Source organism: Rhinopithecus bieti, unplaced genomic scaffold, assembly GCF_001698545.2.
Source record: "Rhinopithecus bieti isolate Rb0 unplaced genomic scaffold, ASM169854v2 scaffold_1561, whole genome shotgun sequence".
NCBI classification, from domain to species: domain Eukaryota; kingdom Metazoa; phylum Chordata; class Mammalia; order Primates; family Cercopithecidae; genus Rhinopithecus; species Rhinopithecus bieti.
Genome location: NW_016803640.1, coordinates 955584 through 964251, shown reverse-complemented (window position 1 = coordinate 964251; position 8668 = coordinate 955584).

Genomic DNA, 8668 nt, shown 5'->3' with positions numbered 1-8668 from the left:
TAGGGACATGGATGCAGCTGGAAACCATCATTCTCAGCAAACTATCGCAAGAACGGAAAACCAAACACTGCATGTTCTCATTCACAGGTGGGAACTGATCAATGAGATCAATTGGACTTGGGAAGGGAAACATCACACACCGGGGCCTATCACGGGGAGAGGGGAGGGGGAAGGGGGGAGGGTGTAGGGTTTGCATCGGGAGTTATACCTGATGTAAATGATGAGTTGATGGGTGCTGACGAGTTGATGGGTGCAGCACACCAACATGGCACAAGTATACATATGTAACAAACCTGCACGTTATGCACATGTACCCTAGAACTTAAAGTATAATTTAAAAAAAAAAAGAAAAAGAAAAGATGACATGATGAAAATCAACATAAAATAATCTCTATGCTGGTTCTGCTAATACTAACTCATCATGTAAACACGAGTGATTTTATGTCCATTAAGTTTTTGATTTGGGGAATTAATATGACAAATAATTAGCCTGATATGAGTTTTTAAATTTCAACACGATATTTTCATATTGACACTTTGTAACTGTTTAGCTCTAATCGAAAAGTGATGATTCATGTGAGAAGAGTCACATTTATGTGAGAGGAGTCAGTAAAAAGTTGAGTTAATCTTGTCAAGAACTTTCCTGTCCTTTCTCTTCTCCATATTGAACATCTGTGTTCTTTATCATTGAACTGCTTTCGGTCTAAAAATATTCCAAGAAAGATCTCAAGAGTTTCTGTGCTTTATATACTTGGCTTTTATTTTCCGATGGCAGAAATAGAGTAGATTAATTTTTTACTCCTGGCAATACCATTTTTGTGTTGGTTTTATTTTTTAATTCCTTATCTTTAAGAGCATTAACAATGGTCTGAAGAACAAGTATTTTAGGGAATTGTGGACTCTGCCTGTGGTGGAGTGGAAAGTACAATAGAAGACTGTCTTAGATTATGATAATAATATGATAATAATTATCATCATAACAATACAGAAGTTCTGGCCAGGTATCTCAGTCTTGTGGAGCTTTTTAAAAACACAGATGACTCCATTCCCAGATCTATTGAGTTAGAAATTCAAAGCTTGGGGAACTGGTATTTTATGCTTTCTAAAATCTCCAAAGAAAACTCAAATTTGCAGCTGACTTGAACACTGCAAAAATATTATTTTCTATTTCATAGGGCTTGTAACTTTCATGTTGTTTTCCATGTTGTTTTCTTTTAATCTTCACAACAACAGTGTGAGGTAAGTAAAATGTGTCCCGTTTCATAAACAGCTGAATCTCAGATGTAGTCAGCAATATTTGGGGACTGAAATTCAGTGTTCTGATTCCAAGCCCCAAATTTGCATCTACAAATATAAGTTAGATATGTGAAAATAGCGAAACCCAAGTACCTGTCTTACATTTTTTTAATGCTCTGAAACTTCTTATACCAAAATTAGAAAACATTGTACTTCTTTTTGATGTGAAGATCCTGCTTAAATATTTAAGGACTTGAGATTTTTAGTAATAAAATCTGGGATACAATAGTCATTAGTTTTGTAATGGTCTCTTTTCTGGTGATTAAAAGTCATTATCACCTAGTCATTACTACCAATGAGGATAATTAAGACATTTCAAACAAACCATTTAAAACAAGATCATTCCTTTCACTTCTAAATATGAGATCATTTAAGGGTTCTTGTTTTAGTTATTCCAAGGACAAAAGTAAATGTAGAATGTGTTGATTTTTTAAATTAAAATGTGATATATTTTAATTCCATAAACTCACATTTAGTGAACAGAATAAACACTGCCTACATAAAACACACATTCAGTCTCTAAAGGATGAATAGAAAAAGTATTTTTTAAATATATGTACATATATTGTTCTCAGAGGATAGACTGGAAGTAAGAAATATTTCAAAAATTTATAGTGATTGGTGACCATTTAAAACAATATTTCTAGAAATAAAATGTATTTATACTAAAAGAAAACCGAAAAATGTATCATTTCAATATAACAGCCAGTTTCAGAGGCAATATTTAGTGTACTGTATTATTGAGGCAAATTTTCCTATTGCAGAATGGCTCTACAGAGGAACTCTTTACAAGTCATGGCCTAATCCTTTCATTGTTGTGTGTCAGCTTCTGTGGAGGAAGATGAGAAGAAGGGTTGGGCATTATTTGTAAAGTTCTCCCATTTGAAAAAAGTCTTGATAACCCAAACATTCCTGGTTTTCTCAAAATTACTTCATCCACCTATTGAAATTATCATCTTCAGAAATACTGAGAGTGAAATCACTCCTTTACTTCTTAGCTATTCTTTTCAATAGATACAGTGAATGAACTATAACAGTCAGTGTACTGACACCGTGAATGAAAGATTTGGGGACTATCGCCAGGATATTGCAAAGCAATCACAATAGTATGGCATAATGTTGGTTGTTCACTTGTTCATTTTTTTTGTTCAAAACATGATTAGACACAAATAAGAAGAGTATAGGAGCAAGGAGACTTATAATCATTTGATTAATATCATAAATATATTCAAGAAGTAAATTAATTATGAAGAAATATTTTTGAATAAAAGGTTATTTATGAAGAATATTGTTCTTGAATAAATTGTTAATATACATCATATATTTTTGACTGTATTCGCGGTTGATTACTTTTTGAAAATATTTGCTTAAATCAGTACTTCGTGTGCACACAACTCTTGAATATATTCTTAAATATTCTCTTAAATATAGTGAATATACTTAAAATATGTTCTTAACCATATCCTTGAATAAATTCTTCACTATATTGAAAAAAAAAAAGATTTTAAACCTTTAACCTTGAGAATACACTTCATGCTAGTGTACAATCAATTACACTCTTTCACCTGCCCTCCCACTATTCTTAGCTATCTCCTCCAATAAATACACATTTTCTTACAGTGTATAGAGACATAGTATTAGCTCCTAATTTAGGGGTGACAATTACCAGATTCTTATTTCACTAAAGAAAACTTTCCTAAGAAAGAAAATATTAAAATATGTTTAAATGACTTTTTTGTCTGTGAAGCTGAACCTTTTAAAAACAACTTTATTGAGGTATAATTGATACACAAAAATACACATATTCAATATGTACAATTTGATGAAGTTAGATATATGCATAGACATATGAAGCCATTATCATAATCAAGGTAACAGACATATCCATCACCTCTAAAAATTTCCTGTGTCCTTTTAGGTTTTTAGGTGGTAAGAACACAATATAAGGCCTACTCTCTTAACAAATGTTTATGTGCACATTACAGCATTGGTAACTCTAAGTGCTATGTTGTATAGCAGACATCTAGAATTTTGCATCTGGTATAACTGAAACTATACAAATTGAACAACCCCCCATTTTCCCCTTCACCCACGCCCAGGTAACCACCATTTCATTCTCTGCTTCTATGAGCCTGATTATTTAGGATATCTCACATAAGTGGAATCATCCTGTAATTATCCTTCTGTGATTGGCTTATTTATTTCACTTGACATAATGTCTTCCAGAATCATCCATGTCATCACAAATATTAAGATTTCCTTCTTTTGTAAGGTCAAATAATTTTCCTTTGAATGTATATACCATATTTTCTTTATCTATTCATTTATCAATGGACATATGGGTTATTTCTGCATCTTGGTATGATGGTTAATACTGAGTGTAAACTTGATTGAAGTATGAAAAGTATTGTTCCAGGATGTGTCTGTGAGGGTGTTGCCAAAGGAAATTAACATTTGGGTCAGTGGACTGGGAAAGGCTGACCCACCCTCTGTCTGGGTGGGCACAATCTAATCAGGTGCCAGCATGGCTGGAATAAAAGCAGGCAGAAGAATGTGGAAAGATTAGACTGGTTTAGTCTTCTGGCTTTCATCTTTCTCCCACCCTGGATGCTTCCTTCCCTCAAACATTGGACTCCAAGTTCTTCAGCTTTGGGACTCAGACTGGCTTTTTGCTCCTCAGCGCAGACGACCTATTGTGGGACCTCACCTTGTAATTGTGTGAATCAATACTCCTTAATAAACTCCCCTTTATATATACATCTCTCCTATTAGTTCTGTCCCTCTAGAGAACCCTAATACACACTTCAACTTCAACGATGCTTGCATTTTTCCTAACACCTTTACTTTCATGTAACATCTGCCCACTACACTTGCCTCTATATAGGCGATGTACCTTACAGTAGATAACAAATCTGCCATGGTTCTTCGCCATCCCTGCCCCCAACTTTATATCAGTTGAGGAATTTCTCCTTTTTTTCTGTTATATTCTTACAAAAGTATATCTGTAAACTATTGTGTAACTGTATATAATAGGACCATTCCAAGTACAGGCTACCCAATCTCAATCGGTCTTTCAATACTGTGTGAAATTCCTTTTAAAAAAAATGTCATGTGTTGATACGCATTCTCTCAAAAGTTCTAGTAACCTACCAATCCTCTTATTTATATTAACATAAATAATAGTTCACATTTATTGAATGCTCTTTGTAATAGGTGTTTTATAAGCATTATCTCATTTAATCCTCACGACGCTATGACAGATATTATTCTTCTCCTTTTCTTCATATTTACTGGCGTATTATGAGAGATATTACAAAGGCTACAGATGAAGAGATGCATAGGATGAGATATGAGGGAATAGGTACAGAGCTTCCATTCTCTACCTGGGCTCACCACCCTCTAGGAATCCCCAGGTGTTCACCTACCCCAAAGCTCTCTAAACTCGATCCTATTGGGTTTTTATGGATGCTTCATGATGTCAGCATTCCTTCCCCTGGGTATGGAGACGAACTCTCTCTGGAATGAGGGTTTTATGACCCATAACCAGAAAAGTGGTGAAGATTAGTGTCCTGCCTTAGGACAGGTGAAAAGAGGGCAGGAGACAGTCAGATAGATTCTGTTTTTTGAGGCTTCCCCCGAGGCCTATTACATGGTTTGGCTGTGTCCTCACCCAAATCTCATCTTAAATTATAGCTCCCACAATTCCCCCATGTTATGGGAGGGACCTGGTGGGAGGTAATTGAATCATGGAGACAGGTCTTTCCTGTGCTGTTCTCATGATAGTGAATAAGTCTCATGAGATCTGATGGTTTTATAAGGGAGACTTTCTCTGCAGAAGTTCTCTCTCGCCTGCCGCCATGTAAGACAACCTTTCATCTTCCACCATGTGAGGCCTCCCCAACCATTTGGAACTAAGAGTCCATTAAACCTCTTTTTCTTTATAAATTACCCAGTCTCAGGTATGTCTTTATTAGCAGTGTGAGAAGAGACTAATACACTTGGCTATTGTAGATAATGTTGCAATGAACACAGGAGTACAGATATTTTAAGATCCTGATTTCAATCCTTTAGGGTATATCACGGAAGTGGGATTGCTTAACGATATGGTAGTTCTATTTTAAATGTTTTTAAGAGTCTTCATACTGTTTTCTATAATGGTTGCATCATTTTACTTTCTCACCTACAGTGTACAAGGGTTTCAATTTGTCCACATCCTCAAAAAGACTTATCTTTTTTTTTTGTTTCACTATGGGCATCCTAACAGATAATATTTCATTGTGGTTTTGATTTGCATTTTCCTGAACTAGTGATCTTGAGTATTTATCTATCTATTTATCTATCATCTATATATCTACCTATCTATCTTTGAGTATTCTATCTGTCTATCTATCTATCTATCTATCTATCTATCTATCTATCTATCTATCCATCTATATTAGTTGACCATTTGTATGTCTTTTTTAAAGAAAACATATTTTTAATCATGTTATTAGGGTCTTTGCTATTAAGGTGTAGTACTTCCTTATATGTTTTGGAGATTAATCCCTTATTAGATATATGGTAAGCAAAGATTGTCTCCCACTTCTAAAGTTGTCTTTTTATTCTATTGTTTCCTTTGCTATGTAGAAATTACTTAGTTTGATGCAAGTCTACTTGTCTAATTTTCTTTTGTCTCATTTTCTTTTGTTGCTTGTTTGTTTTGGTGTCATATCCAAGAAATCACTACCAAGCCCAATGTCATCAAGTTTGTTCTCTCCTCAATATGTATTTTTGTAACCCTTGTCAAAAATCAATATATGCTAAGTTTATTTCTGGCTTTTCTGTTCTGTCCCATTGGTCTACATGTCTGTTTTTATGACACTACCATACTATTTTGATTACTGTAGCTTTGTAATACATTTTGAAAACTGGAAGGTTGATGCCTTCAGGTTTTTCTTTTTTCTCAAAACTCCTTTGGCCCTTCTGGGTCTTCTGTGTCCCCATACAAATTTTAGCATTACTTTTCAAGTTCTATAAATAATACCATTTGGATTTTTATAGGGATTGAATTAAAATGTAGATCACTTTTGGTAGTATGGTCATTTTAACAATATTAAAACTTCTGAGCCACAAACACAGCATTTTCAATTTATTGTTCTCCTTTAATTTCTTTCATCAATAATTTGTAGTTTTCAGTGTATATGTCTTTTACTTCCTGGATTAAGCTTATTTCTATGTTTTTAATTTTTTTGATGCTATTGTAAATAGGATCTCTTTCTTAATTTCTGTTGTAGCTATTTCAATGCTAGTATATGGAAACACAACTGATTTTTGTATGTTGATTTTGTTTCCTGCAAATTTACTGATTTTTTTTTTCAGTCTAATGGGTTTTTTTATGGGGTCATAAACTTTTTTTACATATAAAATAATGTCATCTGCAAACAGAGATCATTTTACTTCTTCCTTTCCAGTCTGGATGCCTTTTGAAATATGGCTTTTAACCTAAATTCAAATAGCTAAGTAACTACATTTCTTAAAAGTATTATTCAACTAATTTGTATGCTCTGCTGACACTCCATAATTTCCTTGCAATGACAATGGCAAATTATCATAATTACAGAATTTCAAAATAGTCTTTCCTGGTTTTCCCAAATAGCTATTCTTTGGTCATTCATTGAACAAACATTCATCAAAATATATTAAGTATAGTATTTATTAATATAAAAATAAAAAATCCATAAAGCAAGTAGAGATTTTTGCTTATTTTCTTCACTGATGTGCTCTGGTTCTGAGTACCAGTTTCTGAGATTCTTCATATACTCACAACGAATATTTGTTGAATGAATGAATAAAGTGTACATAAGATGTCAATCTCATATAAGCTAACTAAGAATTTTAGGTATGAATATGAAATAAGAAATGATCTGGAAACTCAAGAAGGCTATAGTCCTTTCTTACCTAAATTATCTTCCTAAACTAGCCTTCACATTCCTAGGAAAACTACAGTCACACTATGTGATGGTATTAGAAGGGTGTGGAATTCTTTTATTTATTTATTTTTTTCTTTTTTCGAGATGGAGTCTTGCTGTCACCCAGGCTGGAGTGCATGTGATCTCAACTCACTACAACCTCTGCCTTAGAAGGGTGAGGAATTCTAGTACACAATTAGGGATAGAAAGTATCTATGCCCACTTTGACGTTTGATGTTGCCCCTACATGCTGTTAAACACATTCAGTAAATAGTTTAACTTATACTATTTACTTTTGGAAGTTTTACTTTAATTAGGAACATAAAAATCCTGCTCTAATTGGGAAATTACAAAACGTTTCGTGTGTTGCCTTGGTCAGATTATTGAGGCGTTTCCAGTAATCCATTTATAGTTAATTTGCTTTTCTATGTTAATTTTGTTCTTACACACTTTTTCACCATTTTCTTGTGTAATTGATGATCTGTCAAGAAGTTTGTTTTCTCGTTAATTAAAAAATATCATCTGTATAGTCCTCCTTTATGAGCTGTTTTATTTTCTGCAGTTTCAGTTACCCATGGTCAACAGCAGTCAGAAAATAGATTGTTATACTATAGCACAGTATAGTACAATAGGATATTTTGAGACAGAGAGATCACATTCCCATATTTTTATTACAGTATCTTGTTATAATTGTTCTATTTTATTATTAGTTAACCGTTTAATGTGCCTAATTTATAAATTAAACTTTATCATAGCTGTGTTGGTATAGGAAAAATACATAGTATACACAGCATTTGGTACTATCCAGGGTTTCATCAGTCCACTGGGTGTCTTGGAACATACCCTTCATGAATAAGGAGAGACCATTACATAGGAAACTATTTACATTTTGAAAATTAGCACACTTTAACATCAAGATATATCATTTAGCACACATTAACAACAAGATAAATAATCAGTTTGGGGATGTTTATGATTGGCTTACCGGGAAGACTGTTAACTCTTTTGGTTACATAGTATATTACTACTATTTACTCCGTGCATCAGTTGCCTAAAACAGCAAATATATCTCACAGGTGATAACAGTGATACTGACCTGAGAGATTTAATGTATTATTTTATTACAGATAGAATAATCTCTAATAAAATAATAAAATTTTTATTAATTAAATAACTCAATATTTATAAACTTATAACAAATTAATAATGAATTTAATGAAGTATAAATAATTAACAATTGAATTAAGTAGTATTACATGATTTATAAATAATGTAATAAATTGATTAATTAATAATAACATTTTTTGCATGCCACTCCACCTGACAAAAGGGGGCCTAATATCGCAGAACCTATAAAGAATTCAGCCTCAAATTACAAAGAAAAAGGCAAACCGGCCCCATCCAAAACAGTGGGCCCAAAGGAT